At 39.4% G+C, this 25265-nt stretch overlaps 1 long non-coding RNA gene across 3 annotated transcripts in view; it reads left to right on the top strand.

Annotated features, from left to right (window-relative positions):
• Positions 1–25265, top strand: part of LOC132342129 (uncharacterized) — a 209629-nt gene that overhangs the window by 168998 nt on the left and 15366 nt on the right. For all 3 annotated transcript variants that reach the window (XR_009490844.1, XR_003029724.2, XR_009490843.1), the window contains exon 3: positions 4079–4160. This is a non-coding gene — a long non-coding RNA (uncharacterized lncRNA). The remainder of the gene's footprint in view (positions 1–4078; positions 4161–25265) is intronic.

Raw genomic sequence — 25265 nt, forward strand, 5'->3', positions numbered from 1 at the left:
TGGGTTTATCCTGTTTGGGACTCTCTGGGTTTCTTGGACTTGGGTGATTATTTCCTTCCCCATTTTAGGGAAGTTTTCAACTATTCAACTATTATCTCCTCAGGTATTTTCTCATGGTCTTTCTTTTTGTCTTCTTCTTTGGGACTCCTATGATTCGAATGTTGGGGTGCTTAATATTGTCCCAGAGGTTCTGAGGTTGTCCTAATTTCCTTTAATTCTTTTTTTATTTTTTCCTGTTTCATTTATTTCTACCATTCTATCTTATACCTCACTTATCCTATCTTCTGCCTCCCTTATTCTACTGTTGGTTCCCTCCAGAGTGTTTTTGATCTCATTTATTGCATTACTCATTATATATTGACTCTTTTTTATTTCTTCTAGGTCCTTGTTAAACCTTTCTTGCATCTTCTCAATCCTTGTCTCCAGGCTATTTATCTGTAACTCCAATTTGTTTTCAAGATTTTGGATCACTTTCATTATTATTATTTGGAATTCTTTATCAGGTAGATTCCCTATATCTTCCTCTTTTGTTTGGTTTGGTGGGCATTATCCTGTTCCTTTACCTGCTGTGTATTTCTCTGCCTTTTCATCTTGTTTATATTGCTGTGTTTGGGGTGGCCTTTCTGTATTTTGGAAGTTTGTGGTTCTTCTTTATTGTGGAGGTTCCTCACTTTGGGTGGGGTTGGACAGTTGGTTTGTCAAGGTTTCCTGGTTAGGGAAGCTTGGGTTGGTGTTCTGGTGGGTGGAGCTGGATTTCTCTCTGGAGTGCAATGAAGTGTCCAATAATGAGTTTTGAGATGTCAGTGGGTTTGGTGTGACTTTGTGCAGCCTGTATATTGAAGCTCAGGGCTATGTTCCTGTGTTGCTGGAGAATTTGTATGGTATGTCTTGCTCTGGAATTTGTTGGCCCTTGGGTGGTGCTTGGTTTCAGTGTAGGTATGGAGGCATTTGATGAGCTCCTATCAATTAATGTTCCCTGGATTCAGTTCTCTGGTGTTCTCAGGATTTGGACTTAAGCCTCCTGCCTCTGGTTTTCAGTCTTATTCTTACAGCAGCCTCAAGATTTCTCCATCTCTACAGCACCGATGATAAAACATCTAGGTTAGTGATTAAAAGTTTCTCCACAGTGAGGGACACTCGGAGAGGTACACAGAGTTACATGGAGAAGAGAAGAGGGAGGAGGGAGATAGAGGTGAGCAGGAGAAGAAGAGGGGGAATCAAAAGGGGCAAGAGCAAGCTAGCCAGTAATCACTTCCCTATGTGCTCTCCACAGTCTGGATCCCTCAGAGATGTCCATGGAGTTACACAGAGAAGAGAAGAGGGAGGAAGGAGACAGAGGTGGCCAGGAGGATAAAAGGGGGAAACAAAAGGAGAGAGATAGATCCAGCCAGTAATCAGTTCCCTAAGTGTTCTCCATAGCCCGGAACACATAAAGAGATTGACAGAGTTGGGTAGAGAAGAAAAGGGGAGGAGGGAGATAGAGGAGACCTGGTGGAGAAAAAGGAGAGTCAAAAAGGGGAGAGAGCAATCAGGCCAGTGATCTTGCTCCCAAGTAAAAATGGGTACTGAAGACGGGGTTCTTAAAGGTACAAAGTTGGTAACAAATACCAAAAAGAAAGATTAAAAATCTAGAGTAGACGTTTGATTCTCAAAAATACAATATTAAAAAAAGAAAAAGAAAACAAAGTCACAAAATTATAATATATAATATGAATTTTGCTTTAAAAATAGGGTCTTTTTTTGCAAGGTAATAGCGGGTTATAAAAATGAAAATTAAAGGAGTAATAAGGGACTTAAAAATTAAAGAAAAAATTTTAATTTAAAAAATGATAACAGTAAAAATATATCTAGGACTTTCTCTGGAGCTGTTGCGGACAGTGTGGGGTCAGTTCATTTTCTGATAGTTCCTTGGTCCAGGTTATACTTCTCAAGGTCTATAGGCCCCTTCCTATGTAGTTGGTGCTAACTACAGGGTTTTAATCTATTGTACCTGTCACTTCCAAAGTGGTTTCCTCTGTTTATTTTAGCTTCTTCTGTTTGCTGGTCTCTTCAGTGTCTAATTTCTGCCCTGACACAAGGGGGGCAGTGGTGGTCACTTTTTTTTTAGGCTCACTTGTTCAGTTGTGCTGTGGGGAGGGAGGAAAACTGCATACATATATCACTGGCGTGTGTGGGGAGTGCTCACAGTGTTTCAGCCACACTGGGTTTGCCTCCCCCCCTCGCCCTCCTCTGCCCCCCACCCCCCCACCCCCCCACCCCCCACCCCGGCTCATGGCATGTGTGCTTTCCCAGTCTACACTGCTCAGGCTCTAGGTTGCTCTGCCGGAAACTGTCTGATGCAGGCCCTGTGTTGCATGCACTCCCCAGGTTTAAGCCGCTCAGGTTCAGGTTCTCGGGTATTCCACAAAGGCGCAGACTTGGTTGGGCCTGTGTTTTGTGCCTGCCCCAGGTCCGAGCAGCTCAGGTGACCAGGTGCTTTGCAAGCACAGTTGCCCCCAGTTGAAGGCTGCAACTTATCGCCTCCCCCATCCCAGTGGCTCAGTTTTCTGGGTGTACAATGGGCGGGCCTTCTCATGTGTGCCATGTGTCTCTTCTGGGGAGCTGATCTCTGGCTGCGACCCTCCCAGCAGATGTCGACCATCCAGAACCCCAAGACGTCTTGGTTAGCAATGAAGTCTGCTTGCAGTTTGGTATAGAATGCCTCTCTAGGGCTGTGATTGCCTCCTTCCGGCTCTGGCTGCCCTCGCCTGCCTGTCTCCAGTGGGGGATAGGCCGGTCCGCAACCAGCTAGCTCTGCTTAGTCCTTTGTTCTGTGAGCGAGCCTGGCAGTGTCTTAGGTTAGGGCTTTTTGCAGGATAGCTATCCCACAGTCTGGGTTGCTACCACAAGCTAGTTTCCTCAGATTGCCTCGGGGCATTCAGGCTGAATCCTTACCCTAAGCCATGCAGCCTGCACCTCCCTGTCCAGTCCCTGCTTGCTAGTGGGCGATGCAAGCGTCTGGGCTGCTGCTCTGCTGGGAGTTGCTGTTAGGCACGTAATCTGTGGGTTTTAATTATTTACTTATTTTTCCTCCCGGTTATTTTGCCCTCTGAGATTCCAAGGCTCACCACAGACCGGCTGGAAAGAGTGTTTCCTGATGTTTGGAAACTTCTCTCTTTTTAAAGACTCCCTTCCCAAGACAGATCTCTGTCCCTACCTCTTTTGTCTCTTTTTATCTTTTATATTTTGTCGTACCTCCTTTCAAAGACAATGGGCTGCCTTTCTGGGTGCCTGATGTCCTCTGCCAGCATTCAGAAGTTGTTCCGTAAAATTTGCTCAGTGTTCAAATGTTCTTTTGATGAATTTATGGGGGAGAAAGTAGTGTCCCCGTCCTATTCCTCCACCATCTTCCAAATATTTTTTATTGAACTGCATTTGACATATAACATTATTACTTGATACATTTATATACTCTACTATAATTGACATTGTAACAACAATTAAGATCTCTATGTTGTTACATATTTATTATTTCTTTCTAGTGATTAGAATTATTAAGTTCTAGTCTCTTAGCAAGTTTGAAAGTGAAAGTGTTAGTCTCTCAGTCATGTCTAACTCTTTGTGACCCTTTGGACTCCTCTGTCCGTGGAATTGTCCAGGCAAGAATACTGAAGTGGGTACCCATTTCCTTCTCCAGGGGGTCTTTCTGACCCAGGGATTGAACCTGGGTCTCCTGCATTGCAGGCAGATTCTTTACTGTCTGAGCCACCAGGAAAGCCAGGCAAGTTTAATGCTTACAATACAATATTGTTGTTTGTATTCACTATATTGTGCATTAGACGTCTAAGGCTTGTTTGCTACTTGTTGCAATTGTACCCTTAAACAACATTTGTCCTAATATAAATATTTCTGAGGGCATTCTTCACCATAGATGAGAGACTGTCTTGCTAATAAGGGAAAAATAATAATAGCAAGTATGTGTGCATGCTCAGTCATGTCTGACTCTTTGCAACCCCATGGGCTGTAGCTCTCCAGACTCCTCTGTCTATGGAATTTTCCAAGCAAGAATTTTGGAGTGGGTTGCCATTTCCTCCTCCAGGGGATCTTCCTGACCCAGGGATCGAACTCCTGTCTTCTCCATCTCCTGCCTTCACAGGGGGACTCTACCATGGAGCCATCTGGTAAGCACAATAGCAAGTATATCCATTTGTAATGTATTAATAAGTTATTTTACATACATTATTTAATCCTCACAATATTGTGAAATAGTTATGGGAAACATAATTACCTCAATTTTATGCATGAGAGGAAAGAAAGAAGAAGAGGAATCAGTAGGGATTACAAAGAATATCCACCATCCATTTATACATCACTAGTGAATAACCACATGTGCCTATCTCTGGGAGTATATAGCAACAGACCAAATCTTTACAAAACCTATAACTTTATGAAAGTGACTGACAATTGATTTAATAACAATAAAATAATGTAAGTGCTGTGATATGGATCTCTGAGATCAAAGAACAGGTAGCCCTACTTTAAAAGTTGCAAAAGACCTCCTTAAATAATTTGCATTTTAGCAGATGTATAAGGGATGAGGAGTTAGCTTGATGAAAGGGAAGTAGGGTTGAGTACTCTTGTGGGACAGAATATCACGTCCCAAGAAACAGAATTAAGTGAAGACAAATTGCACTTATCAAGGAACCAAGAAAAAAAAATTTTGGCATGATTGTGTAAAATGTAAGCTGGGAAAGAGATAAGGCTAGAGAGTTAGACAAAGGACCAAAGTCATATCAGACCTTGTAGTTTATTTTAAGGACAATGATAAGACAAAAATTAGGGCAGCATGAAAAACTAGGATAGTAAAATATTTTGAAGGGATAATTTTAGGAATATAGTCAATCACAATAGCCCTACAAAGGAGTCAAAGAGTAAGAGGTCATTTGAGATATTATAGATGATGGAAACATTTCAGTTTGATGGTAGAGGTGTAACAAAAGCCCTATGTATGATTAAATGACAAGTAAATAGAGGCAAAGGGTATGTATATGGTTTGAAAAGTTCATCCCTCTCTTACTAGAGTTGATAGAAGTGTCAAAGGAAGTTTTTTCAAGATAGAAAATTTTAAATATGTTTGAAGACATAGGGGAAAGACTGTATATAAAGGTAGAACTTAAAGATATGATGAACTCATTAAAGATTAAGGAAGTAGTAATATACAGCATGGTGACTACAGTTAATAATATTGTATTCCATATTTGAAAGTTGCTAAGAGAGTGGACCTTCAAAGTTCTCATCACAGAAAACTGTTATGTTAAGTAGACTTCTTGTGGTAATCATTTTGTACTATATACAAATATCAAATCATTATGCTGTAGGCCTGAAATGAATATAATGTTATATGTATATTATATCTTAATTTTTAAAAATTAAGGAAGTAAGATATACAAGAAGAGTTATAATGAAATGCTTAGCTAAGCAAGAAGGCTCAGAAAAAAGATCTGTGTGCATATTTTTACAGCCCAAGTACCAAAGCCAATCCTACTCTTTGCCCTTCCCTGGCTAGTTAACCTAATAATAACATTCCTGGAAAGTTTTGTCTTTTTATCACTTGGTCTATCTGTAGTGGGACACTTTTCTGTTGGAAATTCACTTACTTGCATCTTTGAGATGATGTTAAGATAATATAAGAATTGCCAAGTCACATATCCTTAGCACATGAAAAGATAACATCAAAAATGAATTTTGGCTAATGGCTAATTTTCCATTCTCCTGATAAGAGGAAGTGCTCATATGCAATAAATGGGTATGGAAAGGTCTCCAGAATTTGAAGTGAGATGAGTCAGATCATTTTCATCATCACTGCAGCAACCAAAATGGAAAATTGTCAGATCATCATCTTCTACTAGGACATCATCAACCTTTCATCAAAAAGTAGAGGCTTCTTACAAGCACTGGCAAGAAAATGAAGCCACTTAATACTCCTTTCCCATGCCATCAACCTAACAAAAATGGGGTGATGGGGCTTTTCTTAGACATTTCAAGGGATTTGCTCTTCAGTTGCTAAGTTGAGTCTAACTCTTTGCAATCCCATGAACTGCAGCAAGCCAGGCTTCCCTGTCCTTCACTATCTCCCAGAGTTAGGTTAAACTCATGTCCATTGAATTCGTGATGCCATCCAACCATCTCATCCTCTGTTGTCCCCTTCTCCTCTAGCCCTCAATCAATCCTCCCTAGCATCAGTATCTTTTCCAAAGAGTTGCCTCTTTGTATCTGGCACAAAAGTATTGGAGCTTCAATATCAGTCCTTCCAGTGAATATTAAGGATTTATTTCCTTTAGGATTGACTGGTTGGATCTTCTTCTGTCCAAAGGACTCTCAAGAGTCTTCTCCAACACCACAGTTTGAAAAGTATCAATTCTTCAGTGTTCAACCTTCTTTATGGTCCAATTCTCACATCCATAACATGACTACTGTAAAATCCATAGCTTTAACTATATGGACCTTTGTTGGCAAAGTGATGTCTGCTTTTTAATATACTGTCTAGGTTTGTCATAGTTTTTCTTCCAAGGAGCAAGCATCTTTTAATTTCATGGCTGCAGTCACAGTCAGCAGTGATTTTGGAGCCCAAGAAAAGAAAATCTGTCACTGCTTTCCACTTTTCCCTCTTCTATTGCCATGAAATGATGGGACCAGATGCCATGGTCTTAGTTTTTAGAATGTTGAGTTTTAAGCCAGTGTGTTCACTCTCCTCTTTCACTTTCATCAAGAGGCTCTTTAGTTCCTCTTCACTTTCTTCCATTAAGTTAGTATCATCTGCATATCTGAGGTTTATATTTCTCCCAGCAATCTTGATTCCAGATTGTGATTCATCCAGCCTGGCATTTCACATGATGTACTCTGCATGTAAGTTAAATAAGCAGGATGACAATATATAGCCTTGTTGTACTCCTTTCCCAATTTTGAACAAGTCTGTAGTTCCATGTCTAACTGTTGCTTCTTGCCCTGAATACAGGCTTCTCAAGAAGCAGGTAAGAAGGTCTGGTATTCCCATCTCTTTAAGAAGTTTTCACAGTTTGTTGTGATCCACATAGTCAAAGGCTTTAGCATAGTCAATAAAGCAGAAGTGGATTTTTTTTTTTAATTCCCTTGCTTTTTTATGATCCAACTAGTGGTGGTTTAGTTGCTAAGTTGTGTTGGACTCTTGAGACCCCATGGACTGTAGCCTGCCATGTTCCTCTGTCCATGGGATTCTCCAGGCAAAAATACTGGAATGGGTTGCCATTTCCTTCTCCAGGGGATCTTCCCGACCCAGGATCAGACCTGAGTCTCCTGCATTGCAGGCAGATTCTTTACCAACTGAGCTACAAGGGAAGCCCATGATCCAACAAATGTTGGTGATTTGATCTCTGGTTCCTCTGCCTTTTTATATCCAGCTGAACCTATGGAAGTTCTCTGTTTATGTACTGCTGAAGACTACCTTGAATGATTTTGAGCATATCTTGCTAGCATGTGAAATGAGTGCAAATGTACAATAAGTTGAACATTCTTTGGCATTGCCTTTCTTTGGGATTAGAATGAAAACGGACCTTTTCCAGTCCTGTGGTCATTGCTGAGTTTTCCAAATTTGCTGGCATATTGAGTGCAGCACTTTCACACCAGCATCTTTTAGGATTTGAAATAGTCCAGCTGGAATTCCATTACCTCCCAAATCTTTGTTCATAGTAATGCTTCCTAAGGCCCACTTGAACTCACACTCCAGGATGTTTGGCTCTAGGTGAATGGCCACACCATCATTGTTATCCAGGTTATTAAGATCTTTTTTGTCCAGTTCTTCTGTGTATTCTTGCTACCACTTCTTTATCTCTTCTGCTTCTTTTAAGTCCTTGCTATTTCTGTCCTTTATGGTGCCCATCTTTGCATGAAATATTCCCTTGGTATTTGATTTTCTTGAAGTGATTTCTAGTTTTTCCCATTCTATTGTTTTCCTCCATTTCTTTGTATTGTTCACTTAAGAAATCTTTCTATTTCTCCTTGCTTATCTCCTAAACTGCATTTAATTTGGTATATATTTCCCTTTCTTCTTTGCATTTTGCTTCTATTTGTAAGGCTCCTCCAACAACCTCTTTGCCTGCTTACATTTCTTTTTTGGGGGGATGGTTTTGGTCATCACCTCCTGTACAGTATTACAATGTTAAGTGTTACAATGTTCAAGGAATTATGGAGTCAGATACCCTGGAAGATGCCATCTCAAAGTATTTCAGGACCTCCTACATCTTTAGATATAGATTCTTCTAGTCCTGCAATGGAAAAGTAGAGATTAAATCTGTGCCTTTGGCAGGCCACGAAAAAAGATATTGGAAAGAAAACTGGTTGTAGATACTGCAAATCTGGGCAGTAGACCTCATCCAGAAACTTCATTCAATACTCTAAATATCCTCAACATTCTCAAGCACTGGGCCAAGACCAACAGTGTGAAATTTAACAGGTACCGAGATTAACTCCTCAGAGTAGGGATTAATAGGTACAAACTACAATGTATAAGATAAATAAGCTTTAAGAATATTTTATACAGCCCGGGGAACATAGCCAAAATTTTCTAATAACTCTAAGTGGAGTAATATGTAAAAATATTGAATTAGTATGTTGTACAGCTGAAACTTATATAATAAATATTATGAATCAACTATACTTAAACTTTTTTGAGAAAGATTAATTCTTTCATCTAGGTTAAATACTATGAGTGCACATGAAAAAAAAACAGACATGAAGATCTGGGTTTTTTTAACTGACTGTGACTTTAAGATGAGCCAGCACAGCTAATAATGACATCTAATGCCACTTTAGGCATGATTAAGGAGAAGAGTGTTTTCACTGAGAGTAAATTATATCTTTTTACTTTTTACAGATCAACCCCAATTCTGAAGTGCTTTATTCCAGTGTAAGGATAACTACTCAACTGTGAGCAAGTAGAGGCATCCATGATCAGATTTACATACAAATTTACAATGTGCAAGTCTTTGTCACACACTGTAATACTGAGTTTGATCCCCATAATCATCCTATGAGATGAATATTGTTATACCAGTCTTAATAGATTACAGTGCTGAAATTGAGTGGCATTAAGTGCCTTGATCAAGGTAGCATGGTTACTAAGTGGTAGAGCCAGGTCATTGACTCCTAGACCTCCATTCTTTCATCTGTATCATCCTATAATAAACCATGATGTTTGACTGAGGGAGATAAGACTTGGTGGTTCTTGTTAATACTCTTCAAACATTGGAAGCTATTGAGAAAGCTATTAGACTATATTTAAAAAAAATTTTTTTATTGAAGTATAGTTGATTTAAAATGTTGTATTAGTTTTAGGTGTACAGTAAAGTCAGTTCAGTCAGTTCAGTCGCTCAGTCATGCCCAACTCCTTGCGACTTCATGGACTGCAGCATGCCAGGCTTCCCTGTCCATCACCAACTCCCAGAGCTTGCTCAAACTCATGTCCATTGAGTCAGTAATGCCATCCAACCAACTCATCCTCTGTTGTTCCCTTCTCCTCCTGCCTTCAATCTTTCCCAGCATCAGGGTCTTTTCCAATGAGTCAGTTCTTTGCATCAGATGGCAAAAGTATTGGAATTTCAGCTTCAGCATCAGTCTTTCTAATGAACATTCAGGATTAAGATATCCTTTGGGATTGACTGGTTGGATCTCCTTGCAGTCCAAGGGACTCTCAAGAGTCTTCTCCAACACCATCGTTCAAAAACATCAATTCTTCAGTGCTCAGCTTTCTTTATGGTCCAACTCTCACATCCATACATGACTACTGAGAAAACCATAGCTTTGACTAGATGGACCTTTGTTGGCAAAGCAATGTCTCTGCTGTTTAATATGCCATCTAGGTTAGTCATAGTTTTTCTTCCAAGGAGCAAGCATCTTTTAATTTCATGGCTGCAGTCACCATCTGCAGTGATTTTGGAGCCCAAGAAAATAGTCTGTCACTGTGTCCATTGTTTCCCCATCTATTTGCCATGAAATGATAGGACCAGATGCCATAATCTTCATCTTTTGAATGTTGAGTTTTAAGCCAACTTTTTAATTCTCCTCTTTCACTTTCATCAAGAGGCTCTTTAGTTCCTCCTCACTTTCTGCCATTAGAATGGTGTCATCTGCATATCTGAGGGTATTGATATTTCAAAGTATAGCAAAGTAATTCAGTTATATGTATATATATAGATATATAAGAATATAGGTAATAATTATATAGACATATATTTTTCATTATAGGTTATTATAAGATATTGAATATCATTTCCTGTGCTATATAGTAGGTCCTTTTGGGTTATCTTTTTTAAAAATTTTTATTGGGGTATAGTTGATTTACAATGCTGTGTTATTTTCAGGTGTACAGCCAAGTGAATCAGATATACATAAACATACATCCACTCTTTTTTCTAGATTCTTTTCCCATATAGACCACTACAGAGTATTGAGTAGATTCCCCCGTGAAGTATGCTGCTGCTGCTGCTGCTGCTGCTGCTGCTACTAAGTCACTTCAGTCGTGTCCGACACTGTGCAACCCCATAGACGGCAGCCCACCAGGCTCTGCCATCCCTGGCAGTATAGCAGGTTCTTACTAGTCATCTTCTTTATATATAGCAGTGTGTATATGTTAATCCCAAACTTCTAATTCATCACTCCTCTACCCACTTTCCCCTTTGGTAACCTTAGTTTGTTTTCAAAGTCTGTGAGCCTGTTTTGTAAATAAGTTCATTTGTATCATTTTTTTCAGATTCCACATATGAGATATCATATGATACTTGTTGCCTGATTTCACATAGCATGATAATCTCTAGGTCCATCCATGCAGATTTAGTCTTGAATGAGACAGCAGATAGATGTTAAGAGAACCGAGTGTTAGCAAAGCCTAGGTGACTATTACTGAAGGAGTAGAAAGTTGATGGAGAATTTAAGACAAAGCTAATAGAGCTAAAAGGAGTCAGTAGAATAAATTGAATTTCCTAATAAATCTTGAGTTATTTATAGCCTTCAGTGAAAATTCCTGAACAAGAGTTTGTGCAAATGTTTCCTTTACTCTCATTTTTTAAATAAACCTCTATTTTTATTATGAAAGCAGAAGTGGAAAAATGAGAAGGAGGATGCATTAACAATGACTCTGGAAAAGGAACCACTGATATGCCATCTGCCTAAAACTGTAGTATCGCATCCTCAAAGCCTTTTATGGGACATCCCAATCATTCCAAATCCATGTGAATAATGACAGAGAGTGAAGGATGAAAGGCTAACCTTTTATAGGATAACATTTGGATCTAGTGGTGCTATATCCATCCACACTCTTCAAATACTTTCTAATTCTTCAAAATATGTAAAATACCAAGTCAGTATGCCCTCTCTACCTAGCTCCAAACAGGCAATCAGAAACTTGGCTTCTAATTTCAGTTCTGCTGGGTACTTTCTTATTGGCCTTGGGCGAGCTTGCACTCAGGTTTATGTTAGTGTGACTCTTCAGGCCTGTGGCACCTCATGTAGAATTTATGAGCATATACTATGTAAAATGGATTAAGTGTACATGCCTGTTTAGCATCAGATAGACCTGATTTTCAGCAGTTCCCTGCCACTTAGAAGTCCCTCTAACTTCAGTTCCTTCATATGCTAAGTTTATGGATATGAAAATGCATGTGATATAATTATGTAAATTACCAATGAAGGGGGGATTCCCTGGTGGCTCAGATGGTAAAGAATCTGCCTGCAATGCAGGAGACCTGGGTTCAATCCCTGGGTTGGGAAGATCCCCTGGAGGAGGGCAGGGCCATCCACTCCAGTATTCTTGGCCTAGAGAATCCCCATGCACAGAGGCTGGCAGAAAACAGTCCATGGGGTCGCAAAGAGTTGGACATGACTGAGTGTCTAAGCACACACACCAGTGAAGTAGGTCACTGGTCATAATCTATATTTTGGAGAAGGCAGATTTCAAAAAACTTTAAACAAAGTTAGATGGAATGTAATGGAGTACACTTGGAAGGAGGACAGGGAGTGGATCAGTAAAGATGGGAAGCTATGGAAAAGACCTTGACACTGCAGTAGCATATCACTCAGATGAGTAAAGAAAGAAAGGCATATAGATGGATGTATGTGACTATACAAATAGTCTTTCTAATGGGCTCAGACCTAGAAGTGTATGAATAAAAGATGAGAGATGGGGCACATAACCAAGACAGTTTAGCTTATTTTTGACCATGCCATGAGACCTGTGGGATCGTAGGTCCCCAAAAAGGGATCAAACACAGGCCCATGGCAGTGAAAGCACTTAATCCTAACCACTGAACAAGCAGGGAATACCCCCCCCACCCTTTTTTTTTTTTCAAGACAATTTTAAAACAGTGGCCTAAACCTCCCAGAATAGAGTCAGGAAATCTGTAGCCTGGAATGAGCTAAAGTATATGGGAAAAAAAGAAAAAAAATCTGAAACAAGAAAAAGACTGTGCTTTGGGGTTTTGTTTGTTTAAAGAAGACTAAGAAGGAAAGTATAAGAGCCTGATTTGGGGGGGATAAAAGTGTCATGATGAATTTTATGGGAGAAACCTGAGTTTCTTAGGACCTCTTATGGAACACTTGTACCAAACGTTGAGCCTTTCATAGTTAAGGAGATATAACCTCATCTATGGAGATTTTGACTGTCCAGTAGGAAATAGGCATGCAAATAAATAAATTTAAAGTGTAAATATTTTTATTTATGTAAAAAATAAAATAAATGCAAAATATACTAAAATAACTATATTAATAGAGGCGGGTACAAAACCCAGGTGAAATATAAACCAAAAAAATCAAAATCTGCCTGGCTAGAGGAGGATTCCCAGAAAGAATGGCATTTAGACTGAGGCATCTCAGTCAATGAAATGCTGTACAAACTGAAAAAGATAACACAGATGTAAGATAATAATGTAGTCAAACTTCCTGTCATTCTGAATGAGTTTAGCCTCATTGACCCTGGTGAAGCCTTTCAGTTTGCTAAAAAACGTTTACTAAGGTTTCATAGTACCTGGCAAATTTTAGAGAACCAGAGAAATTGCAGAAGACTGAAAATTGATAAATATTATTTAGATTTTCAGTTTTAAGAGGAAAGATTCAATGGCAGACAGTGTTGTGGATTATTTGAAAGAACAGGCTGTGAATTTAGATTGCTAAGAGATTCTGGCTTTGCTCCTTACCTTGGTCAAGATTGTGTGACCTTAACCAAGCTATCGAGCAACTCTGTCCTTCAGTTTCCTCATCTATAAAATGTGAGACTAAGAGGTTATACTCAAAGAAATAGTAGTGAGCATTACAGGGAAAATGGTTGGAAGAATATCTAGCAGATGGTAAGTTCTCCATATTAGGAGCTGTTTTATAATAATACAAACTAGACCAAACTGGTAGGCCTTCAGATCAGATCAGATCAGTCGCTCAGTCGTTTCCGACTCTTTGCGACCCCATGAAGCGCAGCACGCCAGGCCTCCCTGTCCATCACCAACTCCCGGAGTTCACTGAGACTCACATCCATCGAGTCAGTGATGCCATTCGGCCATCTCATCCTCTGTCGTCCCCTTCTCCTCTTGCCCCCAATCCTTCCCAGCATCAGAGTCTTCTCCAATGAGTCAACTCTTCACATGAGCTGGCTAAGTACTGGAGTTTCAGCTTTAGCATCATTCCTTCCAAAGAAATCCCAGGGCTGATCTCCTTCAGAATGGACTGGTTGGATCTCCTTGCAGTCCAAGGGACTCTCAAGAGTCTTATCCAACACCACAGTTCAAAAGCATCAATTCTTCGGCGCTCAGCCTTCTTCACAGTCCAGCTCTCACATCCATACATGACCACAGGAAAAACCATAGCCTTGACTAGACGGGTCTCTGCTTTTGAATATGCTATCTAGGTTGGTCATAACTTTCCTTCCAAGGAGTAAGCGTCTTTTAATTTCATGGCTGCAGTCACCATCTGTAGTGATTTTGGAGCCCAGAAAAATAAAGTCTGACACTGTCCACTGTTTCCCAATCTATTTCCCATGAAGTCATGGGACCGGATGCCATGATCTTTGTTTTCTGAATGTTGAGCTTTAAGCCAACTTTTTCTCTCTCCACTTTCACTTTCATCAAGAGGCTTTTGAGTTCCTCTTCACTTTCTGCCATAAGGGTGGTGTCGTCTGCATATCTAAGATTATTGATATTTCTCCAGGCAATCTTGATTCCAGCTTGTGCTTCTTCCAGCCCAGCGTTTCTCATGATGTACTCTGCATATAAGTTAAATAAACAGGGTGACAATATACAGCCTTGATGAACTCCTTTTCCTATTTGGAACCAGTCTGTTGTTCCATGTCCAGTTCTAACTGTTGCTTCCTGACCTGCATACAAGTTTCTCAAGAGGCAGATCAGGTGGTCTGGTATTCCCATCTTTTTCAGAATTTTCCACAGTTTATTGTGATCCACACAGTCAAAGGCTATGGCACAGTCAATAAAGCAGAAATAGATGCTTTTCTGGAACTCTCTGGCTTTTTCCATGATCCAGTGGATGTTGGCAATTTGATCCAGCGGATGTTGGCAATTTGATCTCTGGTTCCTCTTGAACATCAGGAAGTTCACAGTTTACATATTGCTGAAGCCTGGCTTGGAGAATTTTGAGCATTATTTTACTAGCATGTGAGATGAGTGCAATTGTGCGGTAGTTTCAGCATTCTTTGGCATTGCCTTTCTTAGGGATTGGAATGAAAACTGACCTTTTCCAGTCCTGTGGCCACTGCTGAGTTTTCCAAATTTGCTGGCGTATTGAGTGCAGCACTTTCACAGCATCATCTTTCAGGATTTGGAATAGCTCAACTGGAATTCCATCACCTCCACTAGCTTTGTTCATAGTGATGCTTTCTAAGGCCCACTTGACTTCACATTCCAGGATGTCTGGCTCCAGGTCAGTGATCACACCATCGTGATTATCTGGGTCGTGAAGATCCTTTTTGTACAGTTCTTCTGTGTATTCTTGCCACCTCTTCTTAATATCTTCTGCTGCTTTTAGGTCCATACCATTTCTGTCCTTTATCGAGCCCATCTTTGCTTGAAATGTTCCCTTGGTATCTCTGATTTTCTTGAAGAGATCCCTAGTCTTTCCCATTCTGTTGTTTTCCTCTATTTCTTTGCATTGATCGCTGAAGAAGGCTTTTTATCTCTTCTTGCTATTCTTTGGAACTCTGCACTCAGATGTTTATATCTTTCCTTTTCTCCTTTGCTTTTCACTTCTCTTCTTTTCACAGCTATTTGTAAGGCCTCCCCAGACAGCCATTTTGCTTTTTTGCATTTCTTTTCCATGGGGATAGTCTTGATCCCTGTCTCCTGTACAATGTCACGAACCTCATTCCATAGTTCATGAGGCCCTCTATCTATCATATCTAGACCCTTAAATCTATTTCTCACTTCCACTGTATAATCATGAGGGATTTGATTTAGGTCATACCTGCATGGTCTAGTGGTTTTCCCTACTTTCTTCAATTTAAGTCTGAATTTGGCAATAAGGAGTTCATGGTCTGAGCCACAGTCAGCTCCTGGTCTTGTTTTTGCTGACTGTATAGAGCTTCTCCATCTTTGGCTGCAAAGAATATAATCAATCTGATTTCGGTGTTGACCATCTGGTGATGTCCATGTATAGTCTTCTCTTGTGTTGTGGAAGAGGGTGTTTGTTATGACCAGTGCATTTTCTTGGCAAAACTCTATTAGTCTTTGCCCTGCTTCATTCCGTATTCCAAGGCCAATTTTGCCTGTTACTCCAGGTGTTTCTTGACTTCCTACTTTTGCATTCTGGTCCCCTATAATGAAAAGGACATCTTTTTTGGGTGTTAGTTCTAAAAGGTCTTGTAGGTCTTCATAGAACCGTTCAACTTCAGCTTCTTCAGTGTTACTGGTTGGGGCATAGACTTGGATTACTGTGATATTGAATGGTTTGCCTTGGAAACGAACAGAGATCATTCTGTCATTTTTGAGATTGCATCCAAGTACTGCATTTCGGACTCTTTTGTTGACCATGATGGCTACTCCATTTCTTCTGAAGGATTCCTGCCCACAGTAGTAGATATAATGGCCATCTGAGCTAAATTCACCCATTCCAGTCCATTTCAGTTCGCTGATTCCTAGAATGTCGATATTCACTCTTGCCATCTCTTGTTTGACCACTTCCAATTTGCCTTGATTCATGGACCTGACATTCCAGGTTCCTATGCAATATTGCTCTTTACAGCACCAGACATTGCTTCTATCACCAGTCACATCCACAGCTGGGTATTGTTTTTGCTTTGGCTCCATCCCTTCATTCTTTCTGGAGTTATTTCTCCACTGATCTCCAGTAGCATATTGGGCACCTACTGACCTGGGGAGTTTCTCTTTCAGTATCCTATCATTTTGCCTTTTCATACTGTTCATGGAGTTCTCAAGGCAAGAATACTGAAGTGGTTTGCCATTCCCTTCTCCAGTGGACCACATTCTGTCAGATCTCTCCACCATGCCCCACCCATCTTGGGTTGCCCCACGGGCATGGCTTAGTTTCATTGAGTTAGACAAGGCTGTGGTCCTAGTGTGATTAGATTGACTAGTTTTCTGTGAGTATGGTTTCAGTGTGTTTGCCCTCTGATGCCCTCTTGCAACACCTACCGTCTTACTAGGGTTTCTCTTACCTTGGGTGTGGGGTATCTCTTCACGGCTGCTCCAGCAAAATGCAGCCATTGCTCCTTACCTTGGACGAGGGGTATCTCCTCACCACCGCCCTTCCTGACCTTCAATGTGGGATAGCTCCTCTAGGCCCTCCTGCGACATGGGTGTGGGGTTGGTCCTCCCGGCCACTGCCCCTGGCCTCGGGCGTGGGTTGCTCCTCCTGGCCGCAGCCCTTGGCCTTGGGTGTGGGGGCGTAGGGGCGTGGGGTATCTCCTCCCGGCCGCCCACCCTGACCTCGGACTAAGGTAGGCCTTAGTCACATCAAAGATTCCAAAGTAGAATGCTTAAAAGACTCATCATTGAAAAAGAAGTGGTGATATTTTGGGACCAGGGTGGGTTCACTGATAATATGTTCCTTAGGACCCCCACACATTTCCTGTTTTGGCATATGTGTTTTGCTGACAAGGGAAAGGGACTTTGTAGACCTAGGACGTGGATTTTACCAAGGAATTTTGCCATCTTTGTAAAAAAAGGTGGGAAAATGCAGACAGGGATACTGATTGATCTTCTGATTAGGCATGTGTTGATTAAAGGACTTTAATCCTTTAATCCACAACTAAGTGTTGATTAAAGAACTTTACCAATTACCAGGAAAGGAGATACACACAGAAGGCTTTGGTATACTCATGGAGGAGGAATTATGTGAGACACTGGGGAAGCAAGAAAAGTATATTCCTATTTTCAAGGAGGTTATAGTAGATTAGGGAAAATAAATACTTACACAAATACTGTAACAGCATATATATACTATACAATACTATAATATACAATGTGTCTGTATATACTATGCATATACTTTAATAACAGCATATACATACTTATATACACACTAAAATAACAAATATATATCCAGTACTATATTGCTTAGGGATTGTGGAAGGCAAAGAGGTCCCAGTGAAGCAGATACTTGAACGAGTTTTGAAGGCTTTTTTTTTTAACCTCGCTAAATGATTTTGAAGAAATACTTTAAGAATATTTTTTTAATTGAAGCATGGTTGTTTTAAAGCTTTGTGTTAGTTCTTCGTATATAGAATAGTGATTATATATCCTTTTTCATATTTTTTCCGTTACGGTTCATTACAGGGTATTGAATATAGTTTCCTTTGCTATACAGTAGGACCTTGCTGTTTATCTACTTTATATACATATATATATATAGCAGTTTGTATCCACTAATCCCAAACCACTAATTTATTCCTCCCCTACTTTCCCCTTTGGTAACTGTAAGTTTGTTTTCTATGTCTGTGAGTCTATTTGTTTTGTAAATAAGTCCATTTGTATCATATTTTAGATTCCCCATGTAAGTGATATGGTTGGTATGTGTCTCTTTCTGACTTACTTCATTTAGTATGATAATCTCTAGGTCCATATATGGTTCTGCAAATAGCATTATTTCTTTTTTACGGATGAGTAGTAGTCCATTGTATTTATATACCACATCTTTATTCTTTCATCTGTTGATGGAAGTTTAAGTTGTTTTCATATTTTGGCCATTGTAAATACTGCTGCAGTGAACATTGGGTGCATGTAGCTTTTCAAATTTGAGTTTTTCCCAGTTATATGCCCAGGAGAGGGATTGCTGGGTCATATGGCAACCCTAGCTTTTTAATGAACCTCCATACTGTTTTTCAGAGTAGCTATTCCAATTTACATTCCCAACATCAGCATAGAAGGGTTCTCTTTTCTCTACACCCTCTCCAACATTTGTTATTTGTGGACTTTTTAATGATGGCCATTTTGACTGGTGTGAGGTGAACCTCATTGTAGTTTTGATTTGCATTTCTCTAATAACTAGTGATGCTGAACATGTTTTCATGTGCTTATTAGCCATACAAATGTCTTCTTTGGAAAAATGCCTACTTAGGTCTTCTGCCTACTTTATGATTTTTTTTTAAATTGTTATTGAGTTGTATGAGCAGTGGGTATATTTTGGAAATTAAGCTCTTGTCATTTACATGGTTTGCAAACATTTTCTCCCAGACCATAGGTTGTCTTTTCATTTTGTTTATGGCTTCCTTTGCTATGCAAAAGTTTGACTAGGTCTCATTTATTTAGTTTAGCTTTTATTTCTATTTCCTGGGACGGTTGATCCAAGAAAACATTGCTATGAATTATGTCAGAGAATGTTCTATCTTCTCTTCTAGGACTTTTATAGTGTCATGTCTTATACTTAAGTCTTAAAGCTGTTTTGAGCTTATTTTTGTGTATGGTGTGATGGTATGTTCCAGCTTCATTGGTTTACATGTAGCTGTCCAGCTTTCGCAACACCACTTCCCAACCCACTTCCTAAAATATCACCTCTTCTTTTCCAATGTTGAGTCTTTTAAGCATTCTACTTTGGAATATTTGGTGTGACTAAGGCCTACCAGTTTGGTCTAGTTTGTAGAATTATAAAACAGCTCCTAATATGGAGAACTTACCATCTGCTAGGTATTCTTCCAACCATTTTCCCTGTAATGCTCACTACTATTTCTTTGAGTATAACCTCTTAGTCTCACATTTTATGGATGAGGAAACTGAAGGACAGAGTTGCTCGATAGCTTGGTTAAGGTCACACAATCTTGACCAAGGTAAGGAGCAAAGCCAGAATCTCTTAGCAATCTAAATTCACAGCCTGTTCTTTCAAATAATCCACAACACTGTCTGCCATTGAATCTTTCCTCTTAAAACTGAAAATCTAAATAATATTTATCAATTTTCAGTCTTCTGCAATTTCTCTGGTTCTCTAAAATTTGCCAGGTACTATGAAACCTTAGTAAACGTTTTTTAGCAAACTGAAAGGCTTCACCAGGGTCAATGAGGCTAAACTCATTCAGAATAACAGGAAGTTTGACTACTTATTATCTTACATCTGTGTTATCTTTTTCAGTTTGTACAGCATTTCATTGACTGAGATGCCTCAGTCTAAATGCCATTCTTTCTGGGAATCTTTCTCTAGCCAGGCAGATTTTTATTTTTTTGGTTTATATTTCACTTGGGTTTTGTACTCACCTCTAAATTATTTTAGTATATTTTACATTTATTTTATTTTTTACATAAATAGCCTCCAGCTTTGTTCTTTTCCTTCAGGATTGCTTTGGCAATTCTAGGTCTTTTATGTGTTGTTTACTAGTTGTGTCCGACCTGCAACCCCGTGGACTGTAGCCCACCAGGCTCTTCTCCATGGGATTCTCCAGGCAAGAATATGCGAGAGGATTGCCATTCTTCAGGGGATCTTCCTGACCCAGGGATTGAACCTGGGTCTCCTGCATTGCAGGCAGATTCTTTGCCATCTGAGGCACCAGGGAAAATCAGGGAAGGGTCTTTTATAGTTCCATGTAAATTTTAGGTTATTTGTTCTGGTTCTGTGAAAAATGTCATGGGTAATTTGATAGGGATCACATTAAATCTGTATGTTGTGTGAGTAGTATTAATTCTTTCAATCCAAGAATATGGGATATCTTTCCATTTCTTTGAATCATCTTTAATTATCAATGTTTTATAGTTCTCAGTGTATATGTCTTTTACCTCCTTGGTCAGGTTTATTCCTAGGTTTTTAAATATAATTTTAAGAGGGTTTTTTTTTTTTTTTACTTTCCCTTTCTGATATCTCATTGTTACTGTAAAGAAATGCAAAGATTTCTGCGTGCTAATCTTATGTCCTGTTACCTTACTGAATTTGTTATTTTTAGTTCTAGTACTTTTTGAGCAGAGCCTTTAGTGTTTTCCATATACAGTATCTTATTTTTCTGCATATAATAACAAATTTACCTCTTCCCTTCTAATTTGCATACATTTCTTGTCTGATTGCTGTGGATAGGACTTCCAATATTATGTTTAATAGAAGAGCATCCTTCTCTTAATTGAGCATCCTTCTCTTGCTCCAGATTTTAGTTGGGAGGCTTGAAACACTTTGTTATTTAAACTGCCAAAATTTCAAGACACATTTGATTATACTAATGAAAAAATTCTGTCCATTTATTGCTAAACAAAACTGTTTAAAATACTGAGACAGTTGTTTCAGTTAGCACTAAAATCATCCTTACAACCATGTCTTCTTGTCCAAGATCCCTATTTTGTTACTACTGCTTCTCTGTCTGAGCTCCTCCCCTCTCTGATGCTGCTGTCTCTTACAGACCGCTCCTCACCTGGGCTGTCTCAGTAGCCTTTCAGGTGGTCTTGCTCTGCCTCTCCAACACGTCCTTCACCATGGTACCTGAGCTACCATCTCTGAAAAAGGTCCCATCAAGCCAAAAACTTCTAAAATAAAAAACAAAAAGCCCATAAATAGTAAAGCAAAGATTCCTTGAACTAACACTCTAGCTGTTTGGGATTTGATTTCCTTTGCATTCCGTGTCAGTTCCCAACTCATATCTCCATCTATGACCTTCACTGAGCAAGGGGCTCACACATGCTCTCTTTCACACACCATGCATTTACTTACACTTCATCTCTGCTTAGAGACCTTCAACCCTTTCATCATATGAGAATTCAAATATTTCCCCCTTCTCTGATTTGGCTAGAATGTGTTATTCCTTATGCTTATTCATAGCACTTGTTTCATTGTATTGGATGATCTAGTGGAAAAAAAAAAAACTTGGCTAGGATTTGGATAATCTAGATTCTAATTCTTGAATATCTTCTTAACTTCACTGTGTCTATTTTCCAATTGCAACTGACGGGGCATTGATCATCTTTGTATAAGATACCTTTTAGCTCTATAACTCCTCAGAACTATATATTTGTGATTTGAATCCATCTATCTTCTACTAGGTGTAGTTTCTTAAATCACAATGTCTTATAAATCTTCACATTGATTGTAGCACCTGACTGCATTTTGTACCTAAAAAACCTTGGTGTAGATTAGTGGAATAAATGAGTGAATTAGTGAATGAATGATTAGATGTTTATATAATACAAATTGAGTCACTATTATGTTAGTAATTTAAATAAGATGTATTTAAATAAAGTATACTCTCCATTTGATGATGTTTATAGAGAAGATCTAAGATCACAGCCTTGTCTAACTCAATGAAACTATGAGCCATGTCGTGTAGAGCCACCTAAGATGAATGGATCATGGTGGAGATTTTTTGACAAAATGTGGTCCATTGGAGAAGGGAATGGCAAACCACTTCAGTATTCTTGCCTTGAGAACCCCATGAACAGTATGAAAAGGCAAAAAGATAGGACACTGAAAGATGAACTCCCCAAGTCAGTAGGTGCCCAATATGCTATGGGAGAATAGTGGAGAAATAACTCCAGAAAGAATGAAGAGACAGAGCCAAAGTAAAAACAACACCCAGTTGAGGGTGTGACTGGTGATGGAAGTAGAGTCCGATACTGTAAAGAGCAATATTGCATAGGAACCTGGAATGTTAGGTCCATGAATCAAGGCAAATTAGAAGTGGTCAAACAGGAGATGGCAAGAGTCAATATCGACATTTTAGGAATCAGGAACTACAATGGACTGGAATAAGTGAATTTAACTCAGATGACCATTATATCTATCACTGTGGGAAGAAATCCCTTAGAAAAAATGGAGTAGCCATCATAGCCAACAAAAGAGTCCAAAATGCAGTACTTGGATGCATTCTCAAAAATGGCAGAATGATCTCTGTTCATTTCTAAGGCAAACCATTCAATATCACAGTAATCCAAGTCTATGACCCGACCCGTAATGCTGAAGAAGCTGAAGTTGAGTGGTTCTATGAAGACCTACAAGACCTTTTAGAACTAACACCCAAAAAAGATGTCCTTTTCATTATAGGGGACCAGAATGCAAAAGTAGGAAGTCAAGAAACACCTGGAGTAACAGGCAAATTTGGCCTTGGAGTACAGAATGAAGCAGGCCAAAGGCTAATAGAGTTTTTCCAAGAGAACATACTGGTCATAGCAAACACTCTCTTCTAACAACAGAAGAATCTACACATGGACATCATCAGATGGTCAACACTGAAATCAGCTTGATTATATTCTTTGCAGCCAAAAATGGAGAAGCTCTACACAGTCAGCAAAAACAAAACCAGGAGCTGACTGTGGCTCAGATCATGAACTCCTTATTGAAAAATTCAGACTTAAATTGATGGAAGTAGGGAAAACCACTAGACCATTCAGGTATGACCCAAATCAAATCCCTTACAATTATACAGTGGCAGTGACAAATAGATTCAAGGGATTAGATCTGATAGACAGAGTGCCTGAAGAACTATGGACAGAGGTTCGTGACATTATACAGGAGGCAGTGATCAAGACCATCCCAAGAAAAAGAAATGCAAAGAGGCAAATATTTGTCTAAGGAGGCCTTACAAATAGCTAAGAAAAGAAGAGAAGCAAAAGGCAAAGGAGAAATGGAAAGATATACCCATTTGAATGCAGAGTTCCAAAGAATAGCAAGGAGAGATAAGAAAGCCTTCTTCAGTGATCAATGCAAAGACATAGAGGAAAACAATAGAATAGGAAAAACTAGAGATCACTTCAAGAAAATTAGAGATACCAAGGGAACATTTCATGCAAAGATGGGCACAATAAAGGACAGAAATGGTATGGACCTAACAGAAGCAGAAGATATTAAGAAGAGGTGGCAAGAATACACAGAAGAACCATACAAAAAAGACCTTCATGGCCCAGGTAACCATGATGATGTGATCACTCACCTAGAGCCAGACATCCTTAAATGCAGAGTCAAGTGGGCCTTAGGAAACATCACTACAAACAAAGTTAGTGAAATGATGGCATTCCAGTTGAACTATTTCAAATCCTAAAAGATGCTGCGGTGAAAGTGCTGCACTCAATATGCCAGCAAATCTGGAAAACATGGCAGTGGCACAGGCCTGGAAAAGATCAGTTTTCATTCCAATCCCAAAGAAAGGCAATGCCAAACAATACTCAAACTACCACACAATTGCACTCATCTCACACGCTAGCAAAGTAATGCTCAAAATTCTCCAAGCCAGGCTTCAACAGTATGTGAACCATGAACTTCCAGATGTTCAAGCTAGATTTAGAAAAGACAGAGGAAACAGAAGTCAAATTGCCAACATCCGCTGGATCATCAAAAAAGCAAGAGTTCCAGAAAAACACATACTTCTGCTTTATTGACTGTGCAAAAGTCTTTGACTGTGTGGATCACAATAAACTATGGAAAATTCTGAAAGAGATGGGAATACCAGACCACCTTCCCTGCCTCCTGAGACACCTGTATGCAGGTCAGGAAGCAACAGTTACAACTGGACATGAAACAACAGACTAGTTCCAAATCGAGAAAGGAGTGCGTCAAGGCTGTATATTGTCACCCTGCTTATTTAACTTATATGCAGAGTATATCATGAGAAACGTTGGGCTGGATGAAGCACAAACTGGAATCAAGATTGCTGGGAGAAATATCAAGAACCTCTGATCTGCAGATGATACCACACTTATGGCACAAAGTGAAGAAGAACTAAAGAGCCTCTTGACGAAAGTGAAAAGGGGAGAGTGAAAAAGTTGGCCCAAAACTCAACATTCAGGAAACTAAGATCATGGCATCTGGTTCCTTCACTTCATGGCAAATAGATGGGGAAACAGTGTCAGACTTTATTTTGGGGGGCTCCAAAATCACTGCAGATGGTAGGTGCAGCCATGAAATTAAAAGACATTTGCTCCTTGGAAGAAAAATTATGACCAACCTAGACAGCATATTAAAGAGCAGAGACATTACTTTGCTGACAAAGGTCCGTCTAGTCAAGGCTATGTTTTTTCCAGTAGTCATGTATGGATGTGAGAGTTGGACTATAAAGAAAGCTGAGCGCCAAAGAATTGATGTTTTTGAAATCTGTGGTGTTGGAGAAGACTCTTGAAAGTCCCTTGGACTGCAAGGAATTCCAATCAGTATATCTTAAAGGAAATCAGTCCTGAAGATTTATTGGAAGGACTGATGCTGAAGCTGAAACTCCAATACTTTGGCCACGTGATGCAAACTGACTTATTTAAAAAAGACCCTGATACTGAGAAAGATTTAAGGTGGGAGAAGAAGGGGACAATAGAGGATAAGATGGTAGGATTGCATCACCAACTCAATGGACATGAGTTTGAGTAAACCCCAGGTCTTGGTATGGACAGGGAGGCCTGGCCTGCTGCAGTTCATGGGATCACAAAGAGTCAGACATGACTGAACGGTTGAACTAAAGAGTCATTTTTGGAGAAGATATACATTACTTTTTCTAATACATATATTTAATAAACGCCAAAGCACAAGCTTACTTTTAAGGATGTGGTGAAAGCATTACTATGGTAAAGGAAGCTAATGTGCCCTAGGGTATTGTTTCTTAGGGAAATAGGATAATGAAATGACTTTCCTGATAGTGGTATGTGATAGTAGCCAACTTTCATGGAGCACTTGTTATATATGTACTTAGAATTTTGCATGGCTTATTTTACTTAAGTTTTTAAAAATGGAGAAGAATGGATATTAGATTATTTTGAGAGGTTGTTTGCAACATATGTATCTTTTATCTTGCTAATCATTCTAACCAAGAGCTAGGTACCATCTTTTTTGTTCATTCATTTCAATTTGTTGAGTTCTTTTAATGTTCC

The sequence above is a fragment of the Bos taurus genome, chromosome 16, assembly GCF_002263795.3.
Source record: "Bos taurus isolate L1 Dominette 01449 registration number 42190680 breed Hereford chromosome 16, ARS-UCD2.0, whole genome shotgun sequence".
Taxonomy (NCBI): Eukaryota; Metazoa; Chordata; class Mammalia; order Artiodactyla; family Bovidae; genus Bos; species Bos taurus.